General features: G+C 31.2%; 1 long non-coding RNA gene across 1 annotated transcript; it reads right to left on the bottom strand.

The window, feature by feature from the left end:
* Positions 1 to 6,888: 6,888 nt before the first annotated feature.
* LOC139905842 (uncharacterized) lies at positions 6,889 to 13,474 on the bottom strand. Its single transcript, XR_011780922.1, has 3 exons — positions 13,311 to 13,474; positions 10,975 to 11,114; positions 6,889 to 7,555 (listed from the first exon to the last, which is right to left on the bottom strand). It is a non-coding gene; the product is annotated as an uncharacterized lncRNA (long non-coding RNA).
* Between the last annotated feature and the right edge of the window lie 885 nt (positions 13,475 to 14,359).

Raw genomic sequence — 14,359 nt, 5'->3', positions numbered from 1 at the left:
GAGAAACATTTACGAGTAAGTAACTACGTGCTTGGGTTATGTGTTAAAATCTCCCTCTAAAAGAAGAATTATCCCCTATCTTTGGTGTAAATTGATTTAAAAATTAATTTATTTATATAAATATATATGAAATTTAACACAATTTTCGAACTGAATTGATGATATTTTAGATGCAGAAATGTCTCCTCCTCGTAGCAGTAGTTCATGTTCTCCCTGCAAAATAATAAAACAGGCAACTGATATTAACAATGATGATATATGACTCGTCGCTCTTTTTTTCATTACAAACTACTCGACTCTATCTATAGTATAAAAACAAATTTGACGCCTAAAATCTAAAATTATAGTATTGCTGTCTATTTGTGTGTACTTTGCAGCTTAAGCATTAAGCATTTGTGATTAATCATATTTATATATTCTTTTGACTCAATGTCATTGCTATAATTTTTTATATACAACAAATGTTATAAAAGCCAAACACTTCCATTATATCTACTCATAACCATTCATCAACCTTACAATGCGAGAATATAATGAGATATTGGGCTAATAAGTCCTATTATGTTATATTAGTATCATCACGTATGAAGAAACTTCTTATATTTGTACTGAGTCCTTGATAAATAAATATGAGGGTTCAAAAATTTAATTTACCATCAAGAGTGCTGTTCATGTAGGTATATACTTTTTTATAAATTATGAAAATAATATGACCTTAAACTCTAATATCTATCTTTTACTATGATAGACAACCCTATATTAGGACCCGGATGAATGATTTTCTATAAATGTTTATATTGATTTAATTAGAAGCATCCGCTTTACATGTCATTAAATCCACGTGGTTTGACAAATGAATTTATTTACGATCCATTATAGAAAACCATAATGATGCATAATACAGAGTCTGACAACATAACTTCCTTTTTTCAAAAGCCAATAATACAAGTTCTATTAATTAAACAAGTTTTATTTCTATTTTTCATTGACAGTACACATTTAAAATTTTGTTTTATATTTTTTCGAAAATTATATAAGATAGGTGTTACGTTCTCTATTGTCCATAGATCAAACTTCTACTGATTTTTTCATTTTTTTAGTTTTTTTATTTAAATTTGGAAGTTATTGATTGGCGATGTCGCAAAAATCTTAAAAAAGGTTGGCTTTTACAGAATAAATACTTTTTCAATTACTCGAGTTAGACAAATTGCTGAACTTTATAATTCCTGAATAACACTAGATCTGATAACATCAATGAAAGCTATCTAATATATAGTATGTGGTGTAATGTGTGTTTAAAGAATATTTCAAATTACGAATATGAATTGAATAAATAGTCTTCTGTATATTAGAAATTGAAGGAATTAATTGATTTTCATAAATTAATATAACCAATAAAAACTTTGGAAGTTAATTGCAGTTAGTTTGATTTTTCAATATATTCTGTGAAGCTATTTCTTAGCATATTTATTTTTCACGTCAAACATAATTTCATAACTACTCCAACCATTATAGCGACTGACTGTATTTCCAAGAAACCTATAGAATTTCAACTTTAAATTGAAACCTCTGCTAGTATTTATACAGCCTGAATACCACGCATTATAAAAAAGGATGCTATGCTGCCGCATCCTATACAAGTTGTAGTACCAAACTTAACTTTTCAAATGCAAATTGTACCACATGATTATATCAGTTCCGTTGGCTTAGAGCCGTTTCCGCGTTTCCCCGTTCATTTCTGATAAATTTCCCTTCAAGTGTTTGTTTGTTAATTTATTTCCGGTAACTCTTTTTTTAAAAACAAAACGACGACCATGTATTCAATTTAATCCTAATATATTTTTATATTAAAATACTTTTTTTGCTCGTGGAATATCACTTTTGAGATACTCATGATGTATACAATTTCTTTCCCGTTCACAGAAATCCCCTTTTGAATTCTGAGAGGTTGTGTAGTTTATTATTGAGTAATTTATTATATTTTCAATGCTCCTTGCGGACACACATAGTATTTTCGTAGTAAACAAAAATTGGGTACAACTTTATTATGTGGACGTTGTTGAGTTACTTGGTTTTAGCTTGTAAGATGTATATGGAGAATAGTATAAAAGGAGCTAAGAATTGAAAGGCTAAATGAACACCGTTTAAATATTTTTGCCTTTAATTGTTCAATTTATGCTCAAATCAAGTGTTCTAAAAATGAACGAAATGCATTTTCCACTCAATATCCAATCTTGTATGTTCAATACTTACTTTTAATATACGTACCTAATAACAATACTACTATGTATTTTTAAAGATTATCCACTTTCATTTCCCCTTGTTATTTTCAGAAAATTGTTTAGTTGCATACGAATTAGCCGTTGTTCAGCTGTGAAAAGAAGAATAGTTCCAAAAAAGTTAGGACTTAAGCTTTAAAAAAAATCCCCGAAACGCTCCATTTAGCTTGTGTAGATTGCTGAACGTTCTCATATATTTTCCCTCTGGTTATATGTTGCTTTTTATGAATATAATTATCTGTTAGGCTGTATAAAACTTTTTCTTTCAATCTAACAATTTTCAGTTTACGATTTTTTAGTCAAATATGTTAATTCATGTAGGCTTCGTAATTAATTATGCTGTAATATTGAACAATATTAGCGGGGAAACGTGTACTGTTATTGATCACGTGGTCTTCGTTTTATTACTTAATATATAGCCTTGGAAATAATTGGCTTATCACACGTAAATTACTAGCTTTTTTTATTTTTATTTTTGTAGAGTAGAAAAGGTTTAGCTTTAAGAGATACAATAAAGATTTTTACGTGCTAATTTATCAGCCAATTTTTCCCACTTCTGGAATTATCATTGAATTTGAATTAGCTCGTGTTACGCTGGGTTCATTTCCAAATTATAGGAATATGGAACAACGACCACCCGATTAAGGTCTTTTCTCTTTCTTTTTGCAAGAAGTGTTTTGTGATACAATAACTATATAAAGTTTAGAAACTTCATTTGAATTTCTTCCTAGTAGATTTTTGACAAAGTACATAAAATTATTTACGGAATCACTTGCAGCCCAAGGTCATATTTTGCCCATCCCTGTCCTGAAAAATCATTTGTAAATAATAGGTAAGTAGATTGTAGAGATTTGAAAGAATAATGATTTGTCTGACAAACAATTAAGAAACATCCATCATTCGATCCGTAAATAAGAAAAATAGTTATTTTATTATCAAATCGTTTGTTCATTTAATTATTACACAACAATTTTCTTTCTTTTTTATCACAAGATAAATGAATCAACAATTTTGAGGGAGGAAAAAGGTAATTTAATAATTATCTTATGCATATATATATATATTTTTTTTTTTCCAAAACGAAAGTGAAAATTCACAATTAATTTTTATTATTATTTATCATCATTAAATAGAAAAACAATCAAATACTTTATTAATCTGGGAATATAATGAATTTCAAAAATATATGATGTATATTTATAGAAAGGGGGCCAGTGTGTGTCCTTTACCGCAAAACATCTGCCAAGTCCCTATGTACTAAAAACACACACATAAAAAAAATGTATTTTAATTTAAAACAAATAAATCTTTGAAGGACGAGGAAATATTATTATCCATGTTTACCTTGTAATTTTCTTTTTTATTCGGCAAAGAAATTTATTTATTACATCTGACATCACAAATTAGATTAGTCCTACATTTGGCGTTTTCAATGACGTCACAGATTGCATCAGAAACTAAAAGAGACACAATGTTGGAGGTACAGAATACGGCCGTAGTTTAACTACGAACTTTCAGTTATTTATATCGGAAATATTAACATTTTTATGTCCTTTTACAGATAAAGCATTAATTATTCAATCAACTAATCCTTCACAACTATAAAACAATATATGTTTGTAAGTAAATTTTCAATCTTTTTGTCAATAATGACCGTCCCATAAAAAAGAATTAAAAGTAATTTAAACAGAAATAAAATTTAAATAAAAAATCGGCAGAATAAAAATACCAAAATTCAGTGTATGGACAATGGGGATGCCACTTATCCGTAGTGTTGTGTCGTTCCTTATTTATTCAGTCAAGTACAATCTTAATAGCGGCCCTGTCAGTCCTTGGGACCGGTCCTTAAGACCGCCAGTCCTTCGTACTCTCGAACTGATCTTAAAAAAAAGAACATAAACAAGGACTGATTTTTATTGGTTTTAGGACTGATATTCAGGGCTGAACTGGACTGAGACTAAACTTGACGGGACTGCAGTCAATAGTCCAAAATAAGTACCCACACAAAATTATCCATCTGCTAAAATTTTCAAAACTGTGTAAAAAAAATGATGAAATAACAATAAAACTTGTTTTAATGTTTTTCACACACTTTATAATAATGATAAAGAAGATATCGCAACACCAAATAAAATTAATACAGGCAAGGCTGTTCAAATTCATTCTAATCACTATCCATTAATCCGCACTCAGAATAGGGAACTTTAATAAACGGAGTTCTTAATATCCCTCCTACAGAGACTAAAATAAAACCTAAACAAATTTTAGTAATTTCATTCAATAAAATAAACTCTTCTATGACTGAAGCATTGTCTGTGATCAAGTCCTCTTTCTAAAATCTTGTTCTTTAATTTGTCGATAAAAAAACTGTATTTTTTTTGTCACAAATAGTAGATACGGGACTGCTTGAAATAATTTAGGGTGACAATCGAGTTTTATGGGCGTTTAAAAGTAAAAGTATTCGTCTTATTACGTTTTGTATTGATCCTGCGACGGTGCTTTAAAAACGAAATGTGAACGCTTGCAACAGCTGCATATGTATAAGTAAGACGTTGTTTTGTCTTTTGATGCCTAGTTAAAAGTGTTTGGCGTCCGTTAAAAAAATGGATTTGATCAACTAAGAATTTATTCCACAATGTTGGAAAAGAAAGAGTATCCTTGTTGTGATCCACGCCAAACGAGATAATGTTGAAATTGCAAAATTCTCAAACCTGGACAGACCTTTTTCATAAAGAGTTTGAAAGAGACTCTTTTCCATGTCACACTGCAAATAACTCAGAATTTATTTTTTACTTTGTTGGACTCATAGCTTGGGTTACAAGCTCACTGGATGAGGTCCATGGACCCCCATGGACTTTTTTGTGTGGGGCGCGGGTAGAGTGACACACCAACAGATAATCCTGCCACAAAAAATCTGAGCTGTGTCTAGAAACCGGAAGGAGTTCCGGAATCTTTCAAAAGGAGATTGTCGTCAAGATCTGCTCCCGTTTTTGAGATCAAGTGCAGTCACGCCAAAGGTGAATATTTTCAACAATAATTATTTTTTTATAGGGCACTGATTTTTATATAAATCGGATGATAAGTGTAGGAGAAAATACATTTTCTTTTTTAAATCGTGTTGGTTGTTAAATAGAGGTCTCACCCTGTCCATAGTATTTATTTCATATTATTTACTCAGTTTTAAAAATATATAAATGAAACGTCCTCAAATGGCTTTACAAATAAGGGAGACAACTCAACTTAACTTGACCCTAAGAAAATTATAGTCATATTTAAATAAAATTAAATATCTCGATACTGAAAATATCTATGTAATAACTAGATTTGAACAGTTAATTATGTTTAATTTACATATCAGCTTTGAGTCTCCTTTACATATTTATGATTTGTAACGTCAATATGTTTTAATTTGCACATGGCAACAGTGGCACGCGTGCCATAGTTTGCCGATCCCTGTTCTATAGTGATGGATATGATCAGATCTTTTGTATTTACTGATGTAACTTTTTGATTATTAGTCTTTAGAGTTGTAAATACTAAGTACCAAGGTCCTAAGCATGTAGTAGCTAAGCCATAAAGAAAATTAATTAGCAGCTTTTGCCGATTACGGATCCATCAATGCATCCCTGACCAATAGAAATATTAATTAAACCTAGTATATTACAATCCTGATTGTTCTTATGTTGTTATATTTTATACGAGAATATAGAATGTTTCGAATAATCGAATTTGTAAAATCATTTGAATAAACCGAAACATACTTTTTTCTAAAGAAAAAAATTAAAAATAATTTTTTTATAAAAATATAGGTCATCCAAATATTTAATTTTTAAGAAATAAAAGGGCCTCACTTTTCTTCAAAATGTTCGATTATTGTTCGGCAAAACTTGAAAAATTAAGATACTTGATTGTTTATTTGATGTCTATGATATGATTTTTAAAACCGTGTAAAACAAAACTTTATATGTCCACTATGATTATGAAAGTACAAATAAACTTTTCTCAAATAAAAAACCTTTTTTATTGTTTTTTGAAGAAAGGAAGGTGTTAATGTTGTTGCACACTGTATATATTCGATAAGTAACATTGTATGAAGGGCAAGGGAAAATTAATTAGTATAATTTGTTTTTGTCCCACGGGCTCTATAAAAAAGCAATTTGTGCATCACTACTGCCTATATATGGTAAAAAGTGCCAAGACAACTGCTCTAATCATATGTATCATTAATTATTATCGATTCACCTTTCTTTCTTTTTGATGAATCAATTAACAACAGCATATTTTTGTTTGAAAGTTAAGATGTCTTTTATCTTCTTCTTCTTTTGTTTCGCCTACCTAGGTATGTTCTATACCAATAGTATCAGTATTTTGTCTACACACATCTCTTCAAATGGTAAATACAAATAGGAAAACAATTACCTGCTAAGAAAATAATACAAGACAAAAAAAAAAAAATCAATTATTATCTTTATAAAACATACATAATATTTCGTGATAAAAACAATGGGAGTTAGTTAATCTGTCATTTCTTACAAGAATACAAAAAAAAAATATATATAATATGATCAGTGATTAATAATAACATTATACAGCCAAACCTCGTATAACAGTAACCTAATATCAACACATGAAAAAACTGTATTAAGCATGACTCTGCAATCCCCGGTCAGTGGTCACTGATATTATTATATAGCAAACACATACTGCGAAGGGAATAGGCCTTGCTCTCTTTGATGAGAAATCTGTTGATGTTATCTTTCAAAGAAGATACTGCAAACAAATATATCTCACTTTTCGACAAGGTTGACAGAAAAACGTTTGCTCCACTTTGATCTGCTCCGGCCGGACATTGTCAAGCAGCTCGGATCTGCCTGCCACAGCATCTACCTCGTATCCAAGGGCCTAGAAGATGCGTCTGACCTCAAGGATTGTCCTCAAAGTGGCAAGTCAGTCAATCCAAGTCCCCAAAGCTCCCAAACACTCTTTTGAGGCCAACCAGGCCATAAATATGGCCAAATTTGCAAATAAAAAGTCCCTAGACTAGTTAATCGTGTTAAATGGGGTCAAGGCTACGAAGGGGAAGTCAAAGAGATTTGAAAAGAGGCTACTCTTAACTCAAACGCATCACTAATTTCGGATGCTACGTTGTAGGAGTCTTCTCCATTCATTCATCATTATCTTCTAGCGACCCGAGAGCCCAGACCTCAATCCACTGGACAACAACATATGGGGCATGTCTGTGCCAACAATCGTACCCAAAATCCCAAATAATATTCCTGTATATATATATATATTTAATGTATAGGATATCAGAGTTTATTTGACATTATTTAGATTAAATTAAAGTACATTATGGAAGGTGATACAAGACTTAATCAGTATTTGGTAGATTTAAAGACAAACCTGCATATAAAGGTCAAATTTTAAAACTTATAGTACAAAAAATAGAGGGGGTGATCCTTTCTTGACAATTTCTAGTATATTTCCTCCCTCTCTATCTGAGAATGAATGTTATACCTTGACTACTACTGAGACATAAATTTTATTCTTCTATAAACTATTTTCAACTTTTGAATTTTTTCAAAGTACCGAACCTGGTTTATGAGGTAGTCATCTTGACTAATAAGTCACTTTTTCAGTTTTCCTTGTCTGAACGGTTAATACAGGTTTGACTGTATCTTATTTTCAATAGTGGAAATAAGGCATTGCTCCTTGAGGTAATGTTGAAATTTTTAGAAATATAATAATAATAATCAAAAAAAGAAGATATTTACGAAATAATAAATTATTTATTTATTTTAAAATTTCGTGACAAGGTTAAGTTTACATATATTATATGAATAACCTACATATTTCCTTTTAAGTGTATTTCTATCTATCTATCTATCTGTATGGACAATAAAAATTCTTCTATGACCATTATATCCCTTCTAATCTTAGAGATTTTATAAATACACTCATTTATGAGAAAAAACACTGTCTTGGTAGAGGGCAAAATATCATGTTACATGATAGTAACATAATTGTACCGTCAACACAAAAACAAGCTAGAATGATTCTCTCAAAATTTAGTATTCTTCCATGAAGTTATGGCAATTTCTATCAACAAATTATTTTGATTAACTGTTGGGTGTGTCGTAAATTGCACTCTTAAAGTATCAAAAGTGCATCGTCAGAATGAAAAAAATTGATATATTCATGGATTCTATTTGAAAGACCATATTAGGGCCAATTGAAGAGTCATAAATCAAATAAAGGTTCTAACCCATTGTGAACATTATTGGCTATCACAATTCATCCTAGAAATTTTAATGCAAAGCCCATAAATTAGTGATGGAACGATTTAAAAAAAAATATGGAGCCAATTCAAATAAAAATTCCTGATTCTAATGGCGATTCCTCTATTCTCTATTCCTCAGTCCCCACTCCGTACCTATAGTTTGCAGTCAAACCTATAGTAAGTGGTTAGGTAAGAGAAACTGAACAACTATCGCTTGTGTAGGTTACCTTTTAACCCAAGTTTTCTATTTTATAACAATTCTAAATATGAAAAGTGGATAGAGGCACTTAGCTCCCTTGAATACTTTAAACAGGTAGCCGTTAGACCATATTTTGTCGTATATGTACGAGATGGGTTCAAAAAGTAAGGTAACTTTTCAAATTTTGTGGGCAAGGTACATTTTGTATACTTGATTTATTTTTATGTTAGTGCACTTGTCATGAACATGTATTTATTGTTTCGTCTGTATAATATGTTTAGTTTGTTTTTGAGAGGCATAACGGTTCGAAGTATTTTGTGTGTCCGGCACTTTTTTGTTATTTAAAAACATGGATGAAAGAATTTGCATCAATTTTTGTTTGAACAATGAAATTAAGTGCTCCAAAACACTTAAAAAGTTCTGTGGCATTCTGTGAAGCTGTTCGGTGTAATATATATATATATATATATTTACAAGCGGTACAAAATCTTCCAATATGGGCGGAAAAATACCAATGATGAGCCTCGCTCTGGACACCAGAGGATATCAACAACAGATGAAAACCGTCGGATCCCTTTCAGGGAAGTTGCTTAGGATATTGACATATCGGTTGACTCGTGCCATAATATTTTTTTGAACTGCTTAATTTTGACCAAAAGAATCTTTGAGATTTTTTGGCCTAAAACAACACCACACTCATGCTTCAACCAGACAGATTTTTATTGGAGTTACATAAATGAAAGTCTTAAGATATAATGACTACATGTTGACTGATCATTTAAATTCCAAATCGAATAAAGGATATAATTCAATTTCATTGGGATAATTATCAACCTACGACGATTTCAAACCTGTTTGATAGGCAAAATGAGTTTGTTTAAGAATTGGAAAGCGTAGATGATAGAATGTTATTGTTCGTCATTGAAGAAATTGGTATTCCGGGGAAATCAAGTTTGGGAAAGCGGTTTGTGATAAATAAAAATGGACGGGGCTCTCAGGGTGGAAAAGCAATGGATCTTAGCTAATAACTAATTACATAATCATCTATGATTAAAGAATAAGATAAGTTGTCATTTTAAATCACAAAGTATGAAAATACTGAAGTTTCTTTTATTCCGTGTATGAGGGACGTCACTTATCTGATATGATTCTCAAGACTATGTCGAACAACACTTTAAGTGAGTATTATTATTAAAAAAATAAATTAAAAAAAAAACAAAACTTTTCTTTTTTATAAAACGTGTTTTATTGCCTTTTGGAAGAAGGAAAATATGTTGTTGCAGACTTGAACTAGAGGATATACACACGATATTCATTTTAGTTTTAGAAATCCTTATCTAATTAAGTATTTGAAGAATTATAATTGAAAGAGGGATATTTTATTTTTTCGAAAGGCCTTCATTTCATTTTTTTAAAGTGTCTGCAACAATCCGAAAATGCTGATTCTAATACCCAATGAAGAGGTATACCCCTCCCCCTTCCCGTGGCACCCGACCTTCCTATACTCAATTCAAAATTTCAATAATTTTTACAGCTAATACTTTGTGATTCAAAGGCAATCAACACCCAAATAGATGACAAATATATTTTATATCAATTGAATATGGTGAGAGTTCAAGTTTTATTATTATAATTTTGTCTTTAAGCAGAGGTTTATTATGTAGTTCAATACAATTCTAAAATAAATCAATTAGATCATTATTTGGGGGAAGTAAAATAAATTAAATAAAGGATTAATGTTTATGTGAGTTACTGATAAAGTAAAACACGATAGTAATCAGGGATTTCCTTTTAAGGGAGGTAACTGAAGGAAAATAAGCGGATATGGTCATCAGATTCGTTGTCAAAAACAGATATACTAATACCTATAAATAAATAATCTACAGTAAAAAGAAGATCAAATCAATAACAAAATAAAGAAGGCAACGATACAAAAAAAAGTATTTATTTATTAATTGATCTATGTTAACAGCTTTAGATGAGAGAATTTAAATTGAACTAAAAAACGTTCAGAACAATGATTAGGGGAAAAGAAACGTCGACAGCTGGCAACAAAATATAGTGTATTTCAATGTTTTATCGAGGTAACCCTGTGTAAAGTAGTGGCTCTTAACCTCTTTAATTCTATTATCCAAGTATTTCAATAAAGCCAGCCATTCTCTCCCAACTTAATTTTTTCAAAAAATCTTTTATGTTAAAAAAAAAAACATGTATACCTTGATCCATCGTTGTTAAGAACCCCTGCTTTAGAAACTTAGTGTATTAATGACTTCTAAAGAGGAATACTATTTTATTCTACTTTTCTGCTTGGAACCATTACAACATCAACAACAAAACGAAAAATATTGAGACCACCCTAGAAGAAGACGATAAATTACTTATTTTGAAAAAATCAACCCTGAAATTGACGTAATAACTTTTTTTTTTCTTCCCAAACTAAAATCATTTAAAATTTATATATCTATTTATGTGTCTATGGTTATTAGACTGCCCCGTTTTTAGGTAATTTTTGCCGCTAAACCAATACTTATCTTGCTGGAAACAATTAAAAAAAACTAACTTTAGCAAAGTTTGAGGCAAATCAGTGTATTTTTGGAGTAGTAAAGATCATTTTACGATAGAAAAAAGGGGATTTGGAGTTTTCCTATTTATAAATGATGTATACATTTTACATTTATTGTATCTGGCAACCTCTCCTCTTAGAAAAAACAGGAAAAAGGACCAAAATTAGTTTCTTTTCTTTTTGTCAATGATCTATCTTCCTATTACCACGAAAACATCAAGTTGAAAATGTCACTAGGTAAAAACGTTCATGGAAAATACGTACAAGGCAAAAGTAGTAAAAGCAAATCCTGCAGACAAGATTTTTTTAATTGTCCCCAGCTAGGTACATTTTCTACAGCGTGTCCTAGGGAATTATGAATGAAACCATAGAAAGATTCCATTGAATTAATAAATAATTAATTGATTTTTCCTCTAATATCAACTTTTAAAGCAATAAAACCAAACAATGGTTTGTGACACAAATTTCTTCATCAGACTAAGGACAACTGAGATGTAAGGCTAAATATATCCTGTGTCAATGCTTCTTGACGCGGGAATGAGTTATGACGTGATCTCCTGCATCGTCCCTGATCTGAAGGACGATAACTTAAGGGAAGCCGGGAAGCCACAAGGCAATAAAAAAAATCCCCCAAAAAACGCTCAAAAGTGGTGTGGAGACAACTTGGCGAATTTATTTTGTCAATGTAGCTTCCATTCTCATCAGACTGCAACCCTCTTGACAATGGGATCTGGGGTACCATCAAAAGAAAGGCCTGTTACACCTCCCATGTGGATGCCTTTGGAGAAGGAGTTGGCTAACATGTCAGATAACTACATGAAGAAGACATTTAAGGCCTTCGGAACTAGGATCGAAGCCAGAGTGAAGGCCAAAAAGGGTGACCACTTTCAGATTTAATTGTTTATTTTAAGTATCCTTCTCTCAATATTTGTACTTTTTGAGAATCTTGCTAAAGTTGAGCTTGAAAAAACTATTTCACAATTTGTAGGAAAACACTGTACAAGGCGAAGTATGGTTGGATGCTACTCCCCCTGAATAAAATATTGTTGTTAAAAAAATTGTACTCCCATCCCAAAGAAAAACTTTTTCTATTTGGCAATCTAAAGATACTTTTTTTCAATTTTGTTATCACTATTATTTAATTCTTGAAGACACAAATTTGTTATCACTATTATTTAATTCTTGAAGACAGAACATCTATGTATAAAGTAATAACTACTGCGTCTGCTCATGAATATCGAAGAGTAATAATAATGTTTTCTCAAGAGTAATAAGTGTAAGCAAGGTTGGGCCCTTATAATATGACAAATATAATATTTCCTAAGCTAGTGTTTCCTAAACTTTACTATGCCAAAGCCCCCCTTCACTAATACATTTTTAGCTGAGGCCCCCTTTATACAAAACATGTCTACTGTAGACTGAAAATAATCCTCAATTCTACATCTTCCAGGGTCACCCCTCCAGAGACGCCCCTCACAGTCCCACTTTGACAACTATTGTCTTAAACAACCTTAGTTTTCGGAGCCCTTCTGGAACTTGGGGCACTACATACGAGGTAACTGCGTCCCTATTTGTGTCTAATATCATTTCCTAGGCCCAATTTTCTAGCGACATCCCTCGTTTTAAATACCTGTTACCAAACTGAGCATGTATAAAAAAGAACCGAGACCGAAGAGGGGAACCGAGAACGAATCCGTCGAAATGAAAGAATCGAGACCGGGACCGATAGAACAGCTGAACCTGAACCGATAACAACTTTGAGTATAAGTCCTTATTATACTCAGAGTAGAATTGAAGATCGTCGGAGTTATTCCAGCATATATGTCCTTGCTATATAATGAGCGGGATTTGTGTTTATATCCTTCATCTCAAAGCTACTTACAGCTGATCTAATTAAACGTCAACTGAGCTAAGCTGTTCTTCACCCAAACATTTTTCATATTGTAAGTATTATCACGTTAATCATCGTTTTATTTTATTTTTACTCACCGATAGGACATGTTTTACGTGTTTATGCTAACAACCCTGTCTCCAACAGAAAAGTTCTTTGTACAGGGAAAAAAATATATTAACCCGAACACGGGACAGTCTAATGTGTATATATAGTTAACATTGAATCCACAAAACTCTGTGGTAGGCTTCCTCCATCTACTCAAAACTCAACTGTTAGTAATGATCATACAATATATATTATATATATATACGTATACCTATAAATCGATTATAGCCTTGTTAGATCATTGAATAAAGGAATAATTTATTATCTATTGTACTAGGATAGGTACTTCCGAACTTATACCAAGTCTTTGTAAATCCTTTTAGCTTCCGTATGATTATTATTATTGATAGTTAGTCGAATTTATGCACATCGAATTATTCTTATAATAGGAGAAAATAAAACGTAATCTGATATTTTACACAAAGATGCATAAAAAAGTACTTGCATAATAAAGTCTTTAAAAATATAACAATCCACTTTTTTGAAACACCATTTTAAAAGCTCTCACGTATCTCAAGTATTATTATATATATAATTAATAGAAGATTATACGTAGTGAAAAAATATTTAAAGCTAACACGATATGAGGTATTTTGTAATATACAAATTAATCAAACTGTCGTATCACCTTTCACCTGACCTCTTATGTCGTTTTCTTTCCAGGGAGTGAGTGAATGAAGGTTAGTTCATGAGGTTTTATCCAGGGCTGCGGAGTAGGATTCGTGATGTTGGAGTCAGAGCTTTTTTAGGTGGAGTCGGATTCAGGGGTCGGAAAATTTGTACCGACTCCGGCTACGAAAATTATTATAATTTATGTGAACAAAATTTATTTTCAATCTAACGCATATTGAGTGTTGGTTAAGTTTTTTTGTTATTAATGGTTATAAATTTAGATATTCAATTTGAAGTATTATGAATTAATCTAATTTTTTTTAATGCTCCTTTAATTGGTTAGATGGAGTTGCACTGATCTATATATATAAAAGAGAGATTGTGTATGTGTAGATGTCCTTTATACGTTCCTACACCGTTGAACCGA

This window comes from Lepeophtheirus salmonis, chromosome 6, assembly GCF_016086655.4.
Source record: "Lepeophtheirus salmonis chromosome 6, UVic_Lsal_1.4, whole genome shotgun sequence".
Lineage (NCBI taxonomy): Eukaryota > Metazoa > Arthropoda > Copepoda > Siphonostomatoida > Caligidae > Lepeophtheirus > Lepeophtheirus salmonis.
This window is presented reverse-complemented; position numbering and strand designations above follow the sequence as displayed.